We start from the raw sequence: 19,970 nt of genomic DNA, 5'->3' as shown, positions 1-19,970 counted from the left end.
CTATCTAGGGTGGGACAGTGAAGGGCTGTCTGCTTCCTTCATCTATCTAGGGTGGAACAGTGAAGGGCGGTCTGCTTTCTTCATCTATCTAGGGTGAGACAGTGAAGGGCTGGCTGCTTCCTTCATCTATCTAGGGTGGGACAGTGAAGGGCGGTCTGCTTTCTTCATCTCTCTAGGGTGGGACAGTGAAGGGCGGTCTGCTTTCTTCATCTCTCTAAGGTGAGACAGTGAAGGGCTGTCTGCTTCCTTCATCTCTCTAGGGTGGGACGGTGAAGGGCTGTCTGCTTCCTTCATCTCTCTAGGGTGGGACAGTGAAGGGCTGTCTGCTTCCTTCATCTCTCTAGGTGGGACAGTGAAGGGCTGTCTGCTTCTTTCATCTCTCTAGGGTGGGACAGTGAAGGGCTGGTGGTTTCCTTCATCTATCTAGGGTGGGACAGTGAAGGGCTGTCTGCTTCCTTCATCTCTCTAGGGTGGGACAGTGAAGGGCTGTCTGCTTCCTTCATCTCTCTAGGGTGGGACAGTGAAGGGCTGTCTGCTTCTTTCATCTCTCTAGGGTGGGACAGTGAAGGGCTGGTGGTTTCCTTCATCTATCTCGGGTGGGACAGTGAAGGGCTGTCTGCTTCCTTCATCTCTCTAGGGTGGGACAGTGAAGGGCTGTCTGCTTCCTTCATCTCTCTAGGGTGGGACAGTGAAGCGCTGGCGGCTTCCTTCATCTCTCTAGGGTGGGACAGTGAAGGGCTGTCTGCTTCCTTCATCTCTCTAGGGTGGGACAGTGAAGGGCTGTCTGCTTCCTTCATCTCTCTAGGGTGGGACAGTGAAGGGCTGTCTGCTTCCTTCATCTCTCTAGGGTGGGACAGTGAAGGGCTGTCTTTTTCCTTCATCTCTCTAGGGTGGGACAGTGAAGAGCTGTCTGCTTCCTTCATCTATCTAGGGTGGGACAGTGAAGGGCTGTCTGCTTCCTTCATCTATCTAGGGTGGGACAGTGAAGGGCGGTCTGCTTTCTTCATCTATCTAGGGTGAGACAGTGAAGGGCTGTCCGCTTCCTTCATCTATCTAGGGTGGGACAGTGAAGGGCTGTCTGCTTCCTTCATCTATCTAGGGTGGGACAGTGAAGGGCGGTCTGCTTCCTTCATCTATCTAGGGTGGGACAGTGAAGGGCTGGCTGCTTTCTTCATCTCTCTAGGGTGGGACAGTGAAGGGCGGTCTGCTTTCTTCATCTCTCTAGGGTGAGACAGTGAAGGGCGGTCTGCTTCCTTCATCTATCTAGGGTGGGACAGTGAAGGGCTGTCTGCTTCCTTCATCTCTCTAGGGTGGGACAGTGAAGAGCTGTATGCTTCCTTCATCTATCTAGGGTGGGACAGTGAAGGGCGGTCTGCTTTCTTCATCTATCTAGGGTGAGACAGTGAAGGGCTGGCTGCTTCCTTCATCTCTCTAGGGTGGGACAGTGAAGGGCTGGCAGCTTCCTTTATCTCTCTAGGGTGGGACAGTGAAGGGCTGTCTGCTTCCTTCATCTCTCTAGGGTGGGACAGTGAAGGGCTGTCTGCTTCCTTCATCTCTCTAGGGTGGGACAGTGAAGGGCTGGTGGTTTCCTTCATCTCTCTAGGGTGGGACAGTGAAGGGCTGTCTGCTTCCTTCATCTATCTAGGGTGGGACAGTGAAGGGCTGTCTGCTTCCTTCATCTCTCTAGGGTGGGACAGTGAAGAGCTGTCTGCTTCCTTCATCTATCTAGGGTGGGACAGTGAAGGGCGGTCTGCTTTCTTCATCTATCTAGGGTGAGACAGTGAAGGGCTGGCTGCTTCCTTCATCTATCTAGGGCGGGACAGTGAAGGGCTGGCAGCTTCCTTTATCTATCTAGGGCGGGACAGTGAAGGGCTGTCTGCTTCCTTCATCTCTCTAGGGTGGGACAGTGAAGGGCTGGCAGCTTCCTTTATTTCTCTAGGGTGGGACAGTGAAGGGCTGTCTGCTTCCTTCATCTCTCTAGGGTGGGACAGTGAAGGGCTGGCAGCTTCCTTTATCTCTCTAGGGTGGGACAGTGAAGGGCTGTCTGCTTCCTTCATCTCTCTAGGGCGGGACAGTGAAGGGCTGGCAGCTTCCTTTATCTATCTAGGGCGGGACAGTGAAGGGCTGTCTGCTTCCTTCATCTATCTAGGGTGGGACAGTGAAGGGCTGGCAGCTTCCTTTATCTCTCTAGGGTGGGACAGTGAAGGGCTGTCTGCTTCCTTCATCTCTCTAGGGTGGGACAGTGAAGGGCTGTCTGCTTCCTTCATCTCTCTAGGGTGGGACAGTGAAGGGCTGGTGGTTTCCTTCATCTCTCTAGGGTGGGACAGTGAAGGGCTGTCTGCTTCCTTCATCTCTCTAGGGTGGGACAGTGAAGGGCTGTCTGCTTCCTTCATCTCTCTAGGGTGGGACAGTGAAGAGCTGTCTGCTTCCTTCATCTATCTAGGGTGGGACAGTGAAGGGCGGTCTGCTTTCTTCATCTATCTAGGGTGAGACAGTGAAGGGCTGGTGGTTTCCTTCATCTCTCTAGGGTGGGACAGTGAAGGGCTGTCTGCTTCCTTCATCTCTCTAGGGTGGGACAGTGAAGGGCTGTCTGCTTCCTTCATCTCTCTAGGGTGGGACAGTGAAGGGCTGGTCGTTTCCTTCATCTCTCTAGGGTGGGACAGTGAAGGGCTGTCTGCTTCCTTCATCTCTCTAGGGTGGGACAGTGAAGGGCTGTCTGCTTCCTTCATCTCTCTAGGGCGGGACAGTGAAGGGCTGTCTGCTTCCTTCATCTATCTAGGGCGGGACAGTGAAGGGCTGTCTGCTTCCTTCATCTCTCTATCGTGGGACAGTGATGGGCTGGCGGCTTTCTTCATCTGTTTATTGTGAGGGATCTGCTAGGCGCTATAGTATGAGGGGAGGGGGTGACCCGATGCTCGTGATAGACTGTGCTGCTGTCTGTGATTGGACAGGGGCAGCAGGGACCACCACCAAAGTGCCACGTGTTGGTGGGAGCACACCCCTAAGGTGCCACGTGCTGGTTGGAGCAGACTCCTAAAGTGCCATGTCCTCAGTGACGCGCAGGCGCTAGTCCGGGCGGGTACCAAGGTCACACCGTGGTCAGCGCCGGGCGGATACCAAGGTCACACCGTACCAAGGTCACACCGTGTCAGCGCCGGGCGGGTACCAAGGTCACACCGTACCAAGGTCACACCGTGTCAGCGCCGGGCGGGTACCAAGGTCACGCCGTGCGCTCTGCAGACAGGTGGATCGCTGCGTCCGGGCGCTGATTCTATTAGCCATAGAGCACAGCGCCCTAATTAGGACACTTAGCTGCAGCCTAAACTGGATTACTCCCCGCCTGGCTGTGAGGCTCCAGTGCGCTGCGTCCCCTCCTCCTCCATCGCGGTGAGGGCGCTGTGCTGTCCCGCGGCCTTTGATTCTTGATGCAGTTTTGTTTAAATTGTAGGCGCGCCTCTGGTTAGATAACTCCTTCAGTATCAGCCCACCTTGACAAGTCTGTGGACAGCAGTGCGTTTTGTTTCGCCATCCCCCAAGAGTCTTCATAGCCTTGTTACCCCTAAACCGGTCCTTGGATGCTTGTTTCCGGTCCAGGGAAGACCTGGCTCGGCAGTTCGGGCTGGACTGCTCCCATGAGGCACAGGGTCAGACTGATTTGCATATGACCATGTCTAAACTGGGGTGAGCTAAAGAACGATGATGGATTCAACCCAGATATGCGAGTGTCTGAAAAGTTTCAGATCTCCGTCCATCATCTCCTTGTGTTTGCTTTGTATACATAAATACACGTACATCCATGCACCATCACTTCTGTGCACAGAGTGAGTGACCTACAGGCACCATTGGTGAAGCTTCCCTACAACACTTTTTCTCCGGACAAATTGGTGCTGCCGACTCGGGCTGCCTTCCAGCGAGTGATGCTCGCACTTCCATATTGCTCAGTCGATCATCCTGCCGATATTTTTAGCTCAGACACACACCTCGAAAGAAGTTCCCACCGGTTTGGTTTCAGAAGGGCCTTGAAGTCCCACATTGATTGTACGAGAGGCCATTGTGTGGGTGATCAGCTCGGTGAGGGGGTCACTTGTACCAAGAAAGGCAAGGTGATGTAAAAAATGGCTTTGGTTATTTCAATAGTCCTGGGCAATAAAATATGCTACGTTCTGGCTTTATATGAACCTCCAGAAGGCCTTTGGGCACATACCACCACAGCCAAGACTGCAACGATGGCATTGGCCGGTGGAAGTGCTAGACGTTTTACCAGGCGGTGACATGGGCGCCAGTGAACACATTCACAACCTGCGAGTGCTTTAACAGTCGTCTTTTGGGAGAGCTATTTTGCCTACTCGGTCCTGCTAGCCTTCCTGAACTAAGTCGACTCCTCACACCCTACAACTTTGGGAGATATTGCTGTGGTATGTGTTCTAAAGGTGCGGAATCTAGTTCAGGTAGTATCCATCAGAAGAACAAATTATTGATGACTCCCTTTTTAGTGGGTACTCGAACCGCAGACTCCTCACTGCCCTCTCACGTCTCTATTCTGTGAAGTGGCCTCTGAACAACCAGTTGGGTTTCGGCCACTCTAGTGCTCCGCATCTGAGGGCGCGGAATGAAAAGCTTCAGAAACGAACGCCAGCACCAGGGCTGGTATTTATTGGCAGCTCTGCCCTGCCACTTTGTGGTGGTGTCAAGTCACTGCATGGCCATATGGCGCTACCTGCCGGTGGAAATATTCTGATGGTGGGAAATCTGTCATTAGGTAGCATATCCGCCAGAAAGAGGTCTACTGGAGGTATGGAACTTGTTCATTACTGCTGTGGGTTTTTCGTGTGACTGCTTTAACACGATTTATCAATCAACTTTGCCATAAATCGCTTTTTTTGTTTAAAGACTTATATTTTTTGCGGCCCAGCAGTCTTCTTTCTGTTGGGTAGGGAGCATTTTAATCCTACACATTTTCTGTATACAGTGAGACACGTGATTTCCATTTTTTCCGATATATAGTTTACCTCAAATAATTTTCCCCTCAGAGATGTATAAGCGGCCATTGTTGGTATAGGAACGTATTTCAGACTTCAGCTCACACGGAGCCACAGTTCAGCACTGTTAGCACGTTGAGGCCGTGAAGTAGAAGTAACTCCTGGGGACCAGTTACATGAACTGGAAACCGTTGCATACAGTGGAGTGCATGTGAATGCGCTTCACCGCAAGAGACTATGTAAGGTTGTAACCCCGCCCCCCAGGACTTTATAGGCGGCTCCAAATTACTTTGGTTTTTCTGATAGGTTGATGGGAGGAATAGCCCCGCCCTTCTCATCCATCCCCTTTAAGCCCCTCCCCCATTTAATTCCCCATTTCCTCTTTGCCCGTATCACCCAACGGTGGAAATTCTTCAAATGTTGACTGGTCTTTTATTTTATTTGCAGGTTTTTCTGCTTGGTTGACTCTGAAGCGAATCCTTTTGTGGTGTTACTTTCTTCTGTATCTACAGTCATACGGTTATTTACATATGTCAGTGGATACCAGGGTTTGTATAGTCAACCAGTGCTTTAAATTGGCAGGTACTGTGCGGTACTCAGTACCTGCACTTCTTTTATTTGAAAGGGAGAGTACCGGCACATCTCAGTACTGCTGCAGTGCATTTGGAGAGTACCAGCACTCCTCAGGAGAAATTAGTGAGTGCCAGGACTTCTATGTTTCCATTTAAACAACTAGTTATTCTAAATAAGCATTGACAAAGCCAATCGGTATTGCCTTCACATGATAGTGCAGTTTATTTGATTATTTTTTACCGCAAGCATATACTTCAAATATAGAGTAAAAAGAAAATATGCAGCCACCTGAAAACGGCCGCCATAGCCTTTCAATAAAAATATTAAAATAAAAAACATTTAATAAAGTAGTTTTGTTACCAGTTACATTTTTGTTTTAATGGCAAGCCTTTTTAAAAGTTTATATGAACAGTCGGGGCACTTTGAACCACATTTGTCACTGAAGAGAAATAAAGTTGAGGTGGATTTGAACAATGTACACTGGCTTTCTGGGGTCCATGCAGGTGAAGGGAGCCAGTGGGACGAATATGTTGACCCATCATCTGTTGTGTATGCTCTGATGTGTGGAAGCAAATCTTGAATTACAGTTTAGGAGACCACGGCTGTGGCCCACAAAAGCCTTGTGACATATGTATATTATGTATGACAGCAGTCCGCTAAAGCAGCAATGCAGGCAGGGTCCTATAGAAAGTATTTTTATGTGCCAGAGGCGCATTCATCCTAGGATTCAGGGAACGCTATAAATGTTGGTTATGCTCATATTTGAACATTTCATAATTATCTGCTCAAGAGGCCAGTTATGAGGTTAATGAAAAGCATAAAAAAATTCTTCGAGAATGTGACAGTACAGTTTTTTTTTTTTAAACCTTTATTAGTTGCGTTCAACACAAAGTCATGACAGTTACAGCATCTGAAATTCAATAAGGCAATTTGTATGGTACATTCAGTAGAGAGAAAAAAGAAGATGAGCAAAAGATTCAACATCAGCACAGCGGTCAGTACAATGCAAATACATCCCCCAGTGTCCCATAGTGGGAGGTCAAGCGTCTAGGGACCTCTCATCCTATCCAGCTGGGGGGGGGGGGCATATGGAGAAGGGAGACCCCCTCTCCCCACGCACAGGTGGAACACTAGGTAAGTAGGTGCATTATTGCGGTCCATCCCAATCCTATATCATCTCTGTCCGTGTCCGTCCGTTAACTGCGTCATCTTGTGTAGTGGCAGGCCTCTTGTGCATCTAGTGTGTGCATCTCCGCCCAGCACCTCAGCGTGTGATATGTGTATGGGTGAACTACATGAGAATCAACTGAATACGGTGTGCTGTGCTTTCCCACCAACGTGTCGCCTACAGCTTCATGCTAGTGCAGTATTCATTGTGTATATATCCCCAACATCCCATAGTGCCACAATGATGGGAGGGTTAGCGAAATTTATCCCTAAAGCCGTATCTCATGGACCTCAACTACCCCAGTCTCCCCCACACCATTCCATCAACAGGCACGTCGTCTCATCACGAGTCAGGCGGCACCACGTACCATCCGTAATGTGGGGTGTAGTAAGGTGAATGAAGCGTAAAACACCGACACGCTCATGGGCCCGGGACCGGCTCGTCTTCTCCAGAGGAGTCACTGTGCGTCGCCTGAGATAGCCAGTACACCTGTAAGGGGGACCAAAGGTCACCGGGAGTACAGCGAGCGGGTAGCAATTCCGCATACACGCCATGTTGTTCCTGACAGTATTGGAGGTCGTCCAACCATTCCTTGAACTTCGGCGCTCTCCCCCTCCCCCATCTGCAAGCAATCCTCCGCTCAGCGAGGAGTAACGCAATGTCAACAAATTTACGATCCGGCTTGGGCACATTTCTGGTATATCCTAGTAGCATCACTATCGGATCCATAGGGAGAGGGCCAGCAATCATTACTTGGAGGGCGGCATGTACCTGTCCCCAGTAAGTTTGTATTGCTCCACATTCCCAGGCAAGATGTAGGAAACCCGCGCCTTCCATCCGGCATCTAGCGCATCTATCATCCGCCGAGAGGCGAAACCTCAACTTTCTGACTGGTGTATAATATCTTTGTACAAACTTATAATGAATAATTTTCATTCGACAACTGGAGGATATTCTAGCCGTGACCGAGCAGCAATACCTCCACTGTTCATCCGTGAGTACGACAGGTAGTTCCGACTCCCAGTCAGTCCGTGCTTTAGACAGGACAATCGGGCGCTGCTCGCGAACGGCAGCATAGAGTTTAGACACCAAGTGCTTGCCATCCGATACGAGCATGACATGCAATGGCAATACCGTCCCTGGTTCCTCCGGGAAGTTAGGGAGAATATCTCGCATCCCCTGCCGGAGCCGGATGTAGTAGAACACCTCCATAGGAGTCGGGGGAGCATTCTGGAACATCTGATCCTTGGTGCGGAACAGTCCATCCGGAAATAAGTCGCCCCACGTATTAAGGTGTATGCGGTTGCACATGGATCGGAATCCTCTTTCCAGTAAAAGTGATAATTTCGGATGGTATGCCAGAGGCAGTGCCGGTGAGTAGAGCATGGGGGCGTCCAGCAGTTTGGTTACTCTCCGCCAGGCATCAATTGTACAGGTTACAGTGGTGGCGGGCGTCTCAACATCCCCAACCAATCCCATTAGCATGCCCTCGAGCGGGAGTGGATGCACGATCCAATCCTCCGCAGCGACCTGTGGCATAAAGGGAACGGGGCGAACCCAGTGATAAGCATGCTGTGCCTGTGCACTGAGATAGTATACTTCCAAGTCGGGCACATCGAAACCACCCCTATCATACGGCTGCGTCAAGACCGCCCAGCTAAGGCGTGGTTGTTTACCTCCTCAGAATAGGCGAAGCAGCTCAGAGCGAAGTCTTTTGAAGAAGTAAGTGCCTGGGTAGTATGGTATGTTTTGAAATAAATATAAGAAGCGTGGGAGGACGACCATCTTGATCAGGGAGGCTCTGCCTGCCATCGAGAGCGGGAGGGCCAGCCAGCGAGACACATTGTCAGCCAATCGTGAAATGGCCACACCGTAGTTTAACCGGATAGTGTCATCCTTATTGAGCGATATTCCATTGCCCAGATATTTCAAGTCAGAACTGCACCACTCCAAGGGGTAATCCAGCGGAAATCGGGTGACTGAGGCCGTGAGGGGGAAGAATTGCGACTTTTGCCAATTTATATGCACACTGGATATGCCGCCAAACGCTACAAATTCCCTCAAAAGCGGATTGAGGTTGTCTCGTGGATGGCGCACATATAGAGTGACGTCGTCTGCATAGAGGGAGATGCCAATCTGCCGCTGGTTACAGTTAAAGGCACTGGCCTTGTGTAACTGTCGAATTCTGCAGGCCAGCGGTTCTATTGCCAGGGCGAACAGTAGGGGCGACAGGGGGCACCCCTGCCTAGTCCCTCTCGTGATCGGCATCTGTGCCGAAAGCACCCCGTTGACGACGACCCTAGCGACCGGAGAAGTGTATAACAACGTCACCCAGGCAATAAATATCCGGGGAACCCCATTCTGCTCAAGATAGCTAGCAGATAGCCCCATTCCACCGAGTCGAACGCCTTGGTGGCGTCCAGAAACACAGCAGCAATCGGCAATTCGGGTGCAATGTGACAGTACAGTTTTCTTGTTTCACAGAACACTTTGACAGATCTCCTTTAAATTAAAGCAGAATACAAAAATGTGAAAATGCTGTGTGGAAACAGTTGTCTCCCTTAAAATAAGAATCGTTTGACTGAAGTTAATTTCAAGAGACATATTTTTTGGGGTGTGATCATCACAGTTGAGGGTCTGAACTCCTCTGTACGCATTGGTCCTTCCTGGAAGCTACGTTTCAACATTTCCCAGCATGTCATTTTACCTCCATGGCGTGATGCAACCTTCCAAGCAGCTCTAGAGATGGTCTGATAGCTCCCCTCCATCTCACTACACGCTTTCTTAGTTCTAGCCGGCTCTAGAGATGGTCTGATATCTCGCCTCCATCCCACTACGGAGGTTCTTAGTTCTAGCCTCCAGGCAGGTCTAGAGACTGTCTGATAGCTCGCGTCCATCCCACTGCAGAGATTCATAGTTCCAGCCTGCAGGCAGCTCTAGAGACAGTCTGATCTCTCTCCACCATCCACTCTAGAGATTCTTGGTTCTAGCCTCCAGACCACTCTAGAGGCGGTCTGATATCGCACAGCCATCCCGCTCTAGAGATTCTTAGCTCTGGTCTCCAGGCAGCTCTAGAGGTGGTCTGATATCTCGCCTCCATCCCACTACGGAGGTTCTTAGTTCTAGCCTCCAGGCAGCTCTAGAGACCGTCTGATGTCTACTCACCATCCCACTCTATAGATTCTTAGTACTAGCCTCCAGGCAGGTCTAGAGACTGTCTGATAGCTCACGCCCATCCCGCTCTAGAGATTCTTAGTTCTGGTCTCCAGGCAGCTCTAGAGATGGTCTGATATCTCGCCTCCCTTCCGCTATGGAGATTCTTAGTACTAACCTCCAGGCATCTCTGGAGATTCTTAGTTCTAGCCTCCAGGCAGCTCTGAAGACGGTCTGATATCTCGCCTCCATCCCGCTCTAGAGATTATAAGTTCTGGTCTCCTGGCAGCTCTAGAGATGGTCTGATATCTCGCCTCCATCCCGCTATGGAGGTTCCTAGTCTACCCTCCAGGCAGCTTGCGCAAAAGCTAGTAATATCCGGAGGGGGTAGACCGTCTAGGAGTGCTAACTCCCTCCTCTTGAAATCTCAGATCTTCCGCAAAAAGAGAACATGCCAACGAGCCTTCTCTGGCGCTGCACCAAAAATTTGGAACTCTCTTCCACTGAAAATTCGTAGAATCTCTTCCAAGGTTGCTCTCAAATTGGAAGCAAAAAGATTCCTCATGAATATGTTCTTACCTTAACACGATGGATGACAGTAAGCCCTAATCGCTCTGGAAATACAACCGCATTGGTCAATAATTCTGTTTGTTACTATTGTATTTGCCCCCCTTACATCATTATGTATCATCACTCCCATGATGTCATTTTGTATCATTGACTAGCCCACCCTACGTTACCCCTGGATTATATGGGATCTGTTATGTTTGCACTTTATGATTCTATGCCTATTCGATTCCCCATTTTAATCTTGTTGTGATTTTTTTTCCCTCCTCTCCCTCAAACTGTAAAGCGCTCTGATATCCTACGGGATCAAGTTCCCGCTATATAAAACTTTATAGAGACAGTTTGATATCTCACCTCCATCCTGCTCTAGAGATTCTTAGTACTAGCCTCCAGGCAGCTCTGGAGATGGTCTAATATCTCCCCTCCCTCCCGCTATGGAGATTCTTAGTACTAGCCTCCAGGCCGCTCTAGAGATGGTCTAATATCTCCCCTCCCTCCCGCTATGGAGATTCTTAGTTCTAGCCTCCAGGCAGCTCTGGAGACGGTCTGATATCTTGCCTCCACCCCGCTCTAGATCTTCTTAGTACTAGCTTCCAGGCATCTCTAAAGACGGTCTGATATCTCGCCTCCATCCCACTCTAGGGATTCTTAGTTCTAGACTCCAGGCAGCTCTAGAGACAGTCTGAGATCTCGCCTCCATCCCGCTATGGAGGTTCTTAGTTCTAGCCTCCAGGCAGGTCTCGACTGTCTGACAGCTCGCGTCCATCCCACTGCAGAGATTCATAGTTCTAGCCTGCAGGCAGCTCTAGAGACGGTTTGTCATCTCGCCTCCATCCTGCTCTAGAGATTCTTAGTACTAGCCTCCAGGCAGCTCTGGAGATGGTCTGATATCTCTTCTCCCTCCCGCTATGGAGATTTAGTTCTAGCCTGCAGGCAGGTTTGGAGATGGTCTGTTATCTCACCTCCATCCCGCTTAGAGATTGTTAGTTCTAGCATCCAGGCAGCTCTAGAGACGGTCTGATATCTGACCTCCATTCTACTACGACATTCTTAGTTCTAGCATCCAGGCAGCTTTTGAGAATGTTTTCGAGCATGCTTCTGTGAAACTAAAGACCACATAACGTCTTGTCACTCAATGTGAGATTCTCATGGCGTAGGGACTGGGCACCGTAGGACTCAACCACATACCTGGACTGCTGCACTTGTGGCTGGCTGAACACTGCTATAGTCCTGTACTAGATACACAATGTCACCTCGAACCAGGGAGAAACATGGAACACAGTGAACGTATGATGGTGCGGTACTCCAGTTCTCACTCATCAAACAGTACACGTTATAACTAGTGCAAGTAGTGCATGAGTACAGCCATAAAAGTATCGTCTCCTATCTACGCCTTAGCCTCCAAATGTAGAGATCAACATTAGATGCCAGGAATCAATATGAGCCATGTACCATTTGGAGTAAGGAACAGAGCTAGAACTTTGTTCACTCGGAGTAACTGTACAGAAGGGCTAACGTTAGTACAGTGCAGGATCTAAAAGAACGGGGTCGCTGAACCATAGGAGGGATTAATTACTACAGCAGAATCGGAATCCATCATGCCTCGACTCGGGAATGGGGCTTGTTTCCACCTATGGGCTTGTTTCCGTCATGGCACGTGCAGAAGTATCTATATCAAAATATGAGAAACAAAGCCATGAGCGGAGTCTGGCCATTCTACCACCTACCAACCCCCATCCCCCCACCCCCCCACCCCCATCTGCCCAAAGGTTTTGCAAATGTAACTTATTCAGAGAACAAACCTGAAGTGAGGTCTCTCTGAGGACGTGTCTTCCAAACATCGGATGTGTGTGGACTGTACCCACCTCAAAGACCCGACTCCACATGGTAGGTCCCTGGTGGTGGACTTGGGCCCAACCACTTCAGTTTAAGGTAAAAGTCATCCAGGCAAAAGAGGTTTGTCCAAGCGAGGTACCTTCCAAGCTCACCCACACTGGAGATCCCACTGCGAATGGAAGAGAGCTTGGGCTTGGCTTAGACCAGGCCAGATAAAGTGAACCTGGATGTCTACAAGGAAAGGATCATCCTACTCTTGGAGGTGATTTCCAAACATCGCACATTTAGAACATCTCAGAACGGTACCCAACCCAAAAACCCTACTCCAGAGGGAACAAGTGGGGAGGGGGCTGTATGTCTCTTGAGATCCACCCACATTCTGTACCCAACACAAAAACCCCACTCCAGAGGGAACAAGTGGGGAGGGGGGTTGTATGTCTCTTGAGATCCACCCACATTCTGTACCCAACCCAAAGACCCCACTCTAGAGGGAACAAGTGGGGAGGGGGCTGTGTGTGTTGAGTTCCATCCAGATCTTGAACAAAGGTGTGCCAGGTAAGGAAGGACTGTTTCGAGAGATGCCTTCCTATCGCACACGTAGGACCTTGGATACCCCACTCCAGGGGAAGGCGCTTGGGGTTCACCGAAGCCCAACAATCCCATGGTCGACTCATGCATACTCCATACGACCCCAGTGTAATCGCCAAGAAGGTTGTGTGTTGGGATTTACATTTAGCACCTGTGGAAACGCGGGTTGTGTGAATGGGGATAAAAGTACAGTTCATAGAGGTGTTTGGGCAGAAAATGTTAAAATGTGTCTTTGTTTCCTCCTCAGCGTTCTTCGCTTTTTAATGACAGACCCAGGCTGCCGTATACTTGAACACTATTGAAGATGCACCAGTATCACTCCAGGGGCAACTTTTGAAGGTGGGGTAGGACCAAAACCCCCAAAGAAATATCATCTTGGAGCGCGTTGGCGGAATCGAATACTGTAGACTTTTCCTTATGCGTATTTCCAGTGCCATTCGAGCATTTTCTAACCACGTGTTCGTACTTGGTATATTCCTCTTGCATATCTGTTTTTTTTTATTAATATAACTATAAATATCTAAATATATAAGGATGTAATTTCCAACTATGAATATACAACACTATTTCTATGAGAGCTGTTTTATATGGGCCCCTCACTTTTTTTATATTTGTTTTTTTATGACTCTTTTGTCAGTTTCAAGAGCAGATGCACTCAAGATCTTTTTGCATTGCACAACCATCTGTACCAATGTGCAGATGTCATATTTATACTTAACTTGCTCCACTTTTTAGACTTACTGTATGTTTTAGTGTGCTCAGTCAGTATAATAATCACAGTTTTGTACTCACATCTTTCTCTGCGCAGGAGAAGCAGCCATGCTGTGGCGTTCAGTTCGCAGCACCGGCACTTTTTAATATCGATAAGTTGGCGTTGAAATAAAAGCTATCCAGTGAATATGCCCAAAAAGGTGTTACTCTTTATTTGCGTCTGTCAGTGGTATTGTACGACTAATGCATTTTCTGAAACAGTTTGCAATCTCAGGAGGAGAGGGCATGATGTGGCGAATGATTTTTTCAGAGATTCTAGTAGCAAATTGTGCCAGAGTACCTTTTATTCCACGAGCATGTTTATGTACATTATACAATATATGAGCAGGGTTTTGAACCCACTTTCCAATGGTTTAAAGGACTCACGAAACACACGGTGACATTTCTATTATTTACAACCGGTAGTTCAAAGAATTTGTAACTTTCATTAATGAACATTGGATTTCCAACATTTGGAGAACTTGAAAAAAAACAAATTATCCCATTATATGACCTGATTAATGAATGAGTGCTCTGAATATATAAGATTCCTTACAATGCTAACTGACGTATTTGTTGAACTTACAAAGTATTCCTGGTAAAAGACTCCCGGATTACTATTTCACCGATATACCTGGATGGCAGAATGAGTTCGTACAGTGTACGCCTGTTGTTCAACTTTCACCAAGCACAAGTTTGTGTTTTTCATTGAGTCAAGCAGTCACCCGCCTTCTTGACTCCTCTGAGCCCTCTTTGCTGTCCTGCACGTCTCTGATGATCTCCCTACTGGGGTACTTAAATTCACCACTGACCATCCACTGCTGAACACATGGCAGAAATGTGCAATTTGTTATCCCTATAATTGTTTAATCCTGGGGGAGGCATGTCCTGAATTAAGCAGATGTCTGAAGCAAGCTCAACACTGTTTGGAATCCAGTCCGCTCTAACAGTCTGAGATCTTGCAGGAAGGCCCAGTGCACCCTTTCTTGCTTTCTGTTAGCTGCCTAGAAGTGTTCCCCCACCACTTCCCCCACACTGTTCTGTACAGTTGTAGATGATTCAGAACCAGTGTCTTTAAATGCAGGTGCAAAGACCTCTCTTATCTGTCTGCTTCTCAGCATAATCATCTGACTGTTCCCACAAAGGATCGCTCTAGTACCATCCGTGGTAACTTATCGCCTAGACTAACAGCATAAGTACCGTAGAACAGTAAATAAGCTGCAAACGACCCAAAGCCTTGTTGCTCTGCTCTCCTTGGGTTAAAAGCACAAGTATCACACTACTCCTGCTCTTAGATCTCCAAAATGGCTCATGATCAAGGGTATTCACCCTGTATCATCTATAAACCCCTCTCTGCAGCACTCTAGGATGTCTGTCTGAGGTCCATTCCTGCTTACCAGTAGGAGACCCTAGATCTGCCGCCCTTGCAAAGTTACTGGGCTTCCAACTCCCTAGACCACTGGTTTGTAACCTGTGGTCCGGAGACCCCCTGGGAGTCCACGACACCTACTGAGGAGGTCCGCAACTGCTTAGAAAACCTGCAAAATTTCACATTTCAGTTGTCGTTTGTTTTTTAGTCTTTATCTGGTAACGGTTAAGCGAACTCTAAAGTCACATGCAGCAACGAATGTTAACATGGTACCTCTAAAACCTTAATGAATACGTTTGCTAACAGATCTCCCATCTCATTGAGGTATAACCTTGGTTAGGCGAGTATTATGGGCAATTCCTTGTCAGATTTATTGATACATACTCCGCAATCCTTGCAACCAGTTTCACAAGGAAATCTGCAAGTAGCTACCAATCTTCAGAGAAGACCTACTCCACAGTAACTGCAGTGCAACATAGACAAAGGGCTTAGTTGTCCCAGTAAATTGTTTGCAGTGATATAAGTTTGCTCTGTAAATCTTTTCTGAGTTGACATGGTGATCCTTATTCCTCCGTCTAGTTAGGTCCTGAATTGTCTTTTTTTTTTGATGGGCGTAGTTGATCAATTGGCCGTCATTGGTCTAGAAGCACAGATGAGCGGTTAGGAGCCGAAGAACGCAAAGGAAACAAAATCTTTCCCTGAAAGTGCTAAGGAATCGCTGATAGATACAGGATTTTAACAAAATTGCAGATGGACATCGAGAAAGATCACAAAGACACTGAAGAAAAACAAAAGTCTTCAAAGAATTTGGAAAGGAAGAAATCAACTGCATGGGTTGTAGAATGAGCAAAGGGTATGAACCCTATGTAGATTTTGCCCCAGGCTGTCACCACGTTTTCATAGTCACAGTGAAGGAAAACTGCAATGTTTGCAGTCTTTGTACCCGGAGGGTTTACAAGTAGGAGGGGTGCAACCAGTGCAGAGTTCCAGATGAATACCCTGATGGCAATAGACAAGCCGAGGTGAACACATTATGCTAAGATACAATCCCAGTACAAAGAGGAGTCACTGAAAGATCTCTGCTTCTCCAGCAACAAGGAAAACCCAGAAGAAACTGAGCTGGCGCAAGGGGCAGGCTCTGATGAAGAAATTGACATTATCGACTCAGAGAATTCACCAAAGAGAACTGCAAAGGAGGCCAACAGCACAAAACACCAGGTAAGACAACAAGTGCAGCCAAAAGCTTCAGACTCTAACCACGCAAAGACGACATTGATGCCGAAATTGGCGATCAAAGGGAGGGGAAAGCAAATGGAGCCCCATGAGTCAAGACCAAAAGGCACTGTGGTAGGCATACCCTGGAAGTGGTGTCTACTCAGTTGATCGTCATCACAGGAAAAAGGACACCTGTAAAAAGGAGGTTTCGGAGCCGAAACGAAAGCATGCGACACTCGACACCGAAAGGAAGTTGCTTGATATCAAAAGTAACAAACAGTTACTCGAGATCGAATGGAAACCCAGCTGCAGGTCCTCCAGATACAGAGACTCTATCTGCAAATACACAAGGACAAAGTGGTAATAGGACCAAACCCACAGTTTCACCCAAAAGTGAGCTCACTTTCATGTCAACCGAACCATTCACTTACCTGCATTCTTCCAACAGTCTAAATCACATGTGGAAAGGCCCTGCATACATTGGATGTCAGCAGGGCAGTTATGTATTATTTACAGATGACAAAACCAATCGGGAAATGGAAGAAATAAATTTCCTGCCCCCACCAAGTCAGAGTTCCCCAGTCACTAAAGAAACAATTGCTAGATGAATAGGCCAGACAGTCCATTGATGTTACAAGGCATCCGGAGAAAACGAACAAAACACTACACAAGGAAAAAGCAGTGCTCTCCTTCATTGTTGGCGTGTCCTTAAATGACATGTGCATGGCTGCCACATGGTCTTCCATGTGCAACTTCACAAGACATTACCGTGGGTATATTTAAGCTAACAAGGAGGCAGGGGTCCGACAAAGAGTATTTAAACAAGTTTTGCAAATAGTTTTTGCAATCTAGCCTCCAAAGGGAAGAGGATACCATTAAAAACAAGCATTTGCAATGCAATAGGTCTCGCATTAGGAAAGTTTGAGCTATTGGTATTGTAAATGGCAAAGTTTTTATTTATGTGTTGTTTTTGAAAATAGCGAAATTAATAGCTTTGTCATTTACAATGCCAATAGTTATAACTTTCGCAAATGTGATACCTATAGCATTTGTAATGCAATATGTTTTGTATTTACATGACTTAGATGTATTGATATTACAAATAACAATGGCGTTTAATTTTTTTAAATAACTAATACTTAAATAAAAGTTATTGTAATTTATAATGGCAATAGCTTAAACTTTTCTAAAGAACTTTTGTGAAATTATGTTCAGTGTATTTTATTGTGACGAAAATCCAAGAACAGAAGTGAAATATTAATCTTTTTGTGACATTTACAATAAAGCTTGAAACATTGATAGCGTATATTTGAACCAGTTGTTGTTGAATGGTTGCACAGATTGATTCTGTGGTGGCACTGAGTGATGCAACGGTCTCGCCTTTGCAAAGGTTAGAGCTATTGGCAATGTAAATGACAAATTTTGTATTTATGTGTTGGTTTTGAAAACAGATAAATAAATGGCATTGTCGTTTACAATGCCAATAGCTTAATCTCTCGCAAATGCGAGACCTATTGCATTTGCACCCACACTGACAGAGAGCCACACACACAGAATCGCACACACACACAGAATCACACACACACACAGTCACACACACACACAGAGCCACACACACAGCCAGAGCCACACAGACAGAGACACACACACACATGGTGGTGGTGGATGTGGAGGTGGATGTGGTGGTGGGTGATGTGGTGGTGGGTGATGTGGTGGGTGATGTGGTGGTGGGTGATGTGGTGGTGGGTGATGTGGTGGTGGGTGATGTGGTGGTGGGTGATGTGGTGGTGGTGGATGTGGTGGTGGTGGATGTGATCGTGGTGAATGTGGTGGTGGTGAATGTGGTGGTTGTGGATGTGGTGGTGGAGGTGGATGTGGTGGTGGTGGATGTGGTTAATGTGGTGGTGGTGGATGTGGTGGCAGTGGTGGCGGTGGATGAGGTGGCGGTGGTGGATGTGGTGGCGGTGGTTGAGGTTGTGGTGGATGTGGTGGTGGTGGTGGATGTGGTGGTGGTGGATGTGGTGGTGGTGGATGTGGTGGTGGTGGCGGGGGTTGAGGTGGTGGTGGTGGTGGATGTGGTGGTGGTGGTGGATGTGGGGGTGGTGGATGTGGTGGTGGTGGTGGATGATGTGGTTGTGGTGGTGGTGGTTGTGGTGGTGGTGGTGGTGGTTGTGGTGGTGGTGGTTGTGGTGGTGGCGGTTGTGGTGGTGGTGGATGTGGTGGTGGTGGATGTGGTGGTGGTGGATGTGGTGGTGGATGAGGTAGTGGTGGATGTGGTGGTGGATGTGGTGGTGGTGGTGGATGTGGTGGGTGTGAATGTGGTGGTGCTGGGTGCGGTGGTGGTGGATGTGGATGTGGATGTGGTCGTGGTGGATGTGGTGGCGGTGGTGGATGATGTGGTGGTGGATGATGTGGTGGTGGATGTGGTAGTGGTGGATGTGGTAGTGGTGGATGTGGTAGTGGTGGATGTGGTAGTGGTGGATGTGGTAGTGGTAGTGGTGGATGTGGTAGTGGTGGATGTGGTAGTGGTGGATGTGGTAGATGTGGATGTGGTAGATGTGGATGTGGTAGATGTGGATGTGGTAGATGTGGATGTGGTAGATGTGGTGGTGGTAGATGTGGTGGTGGTAGATGTGGTGGTGGTAGAGGTGGTGGTGGTGGTGGTGGTGGATGTGGTGGTGGTGGATGTGTTGATGGATTAAAATATATATTTTTCAATAAATGATACTCAATTCGGGGATACATTCGTACATACTTAATCAAAACACTGAAATATGTTGAAAAATAAAGGTTTCCATTGTAAAGTCTTTATCACTTGTTTTCAAAACATTTACTGCCGGATTTGCATATGGCTCGGCACATACTCTGCTCTAAGAGCCAATCCAGAACTCTGCTTTTGCCACTGAACTAATACCGTATCTTGGACTTCCTCCAAATTGCATGATAACCGTACGCATTGAATTCGCTGGGTAAGCAGGATAAAACATGAACAACAACCTGCGTAGAAATACAAACTAAAAATATGTTTGCATTTGTTGGAGCAAATGTTACCCAAAACTGTCAGAGTATACTGACATAGACACTAAGAGGGCAGAATGTATTAATGAAGCACATTTGTTAGGAAACAATGATGAGCAAACACTCGCAGTTTGGATGTGATTCACTGAGATTTTAAGCACAAGTCCTCAAGAGCCATCAAATCAATTAGACTGGAAGTGCTGATAAACTAGCTATGCTTGGAGTTCGTTTTACATATGCCGGGTGGAAAAAATAAATTAGCGGCGGTTCTGTTCTAGCTTTTGTCGTATTGCTGTACAGCAAACTACGCCATAGAAAATATTATTGTGTGGGTGTTTTTTTTTCTCCAAATCACACCATAAGAAATAATAATTATCATGTTGCGACAATCCCAGCTCCGTAACAATACTCCCACCCCCATAGCTGAAGAAATACTTCGCCATGGCGCCAAGACTTTCGTCCTAACCCGTCCTCACACTCACATTTGTCGCAGACAATGACTGGTGTTGGAGAACTACTTCTGCTCCTCAGCCCGATAGATGCCCACAATAGAAGCACTAGATCGGTACCTAACTACAAGAACGGGCCAAAACGTAAACGGGAAGTGACAACTTTCCAAAAACGACAACTTCCGCTATCAATTTAATTCACCAACCAAAGGCGCCCTTATGAACTTCCACCAATCACAACGAAGCTCTGCGTGACTGTTATTTCCCCCACGTTCTGCCTATCATCACTTTATTGATGCATTTGA

General features: G+C 47.7%; 1 protein-coding gene across 1 annotated transcript in view; it reads left to right on the top strand.

Moving 5' to 3' along the window:
* Window positions 1-13,774, top strand: part of LOC147678877 (septin-2) — a 323,184-nt gene extending 309,410 nt beyond the window's left edge. Inside the window, exon 13 of the mRNA XM_086942642.1 lies at window positions 13,112-13,774. The gene's annotated coding sequence lies outside the window, so the exon portion shown is untranslated. The remainder of the gene's footprint in view (window positions 1-13,111) is intronic.
* The last annotated feature ends 6,196 nt before the right edge of the window (window positions 13,775-19,970 follow it).

The sequence above is a fragment of the Lissotriton vulgaris genome, chromosome 11 (genome assembly GCF_964263255.1).
Source record: "Lissotriton vulgaris chromosome 11, aLisVul1.2, whole genome shotgun sequence".
In the NCBI taxonomy this organism is placed as follows: Eukaryota; Metazoa; Chordata; class Amphibia; order Caudata; family Salamandridae; genus Lissotriton; species Lissotriton vulgaris.
Note: the sequence above shows the minus strand (reverse complement) of the source record. Positions and strands in the feature narration are given on the sequence as shown.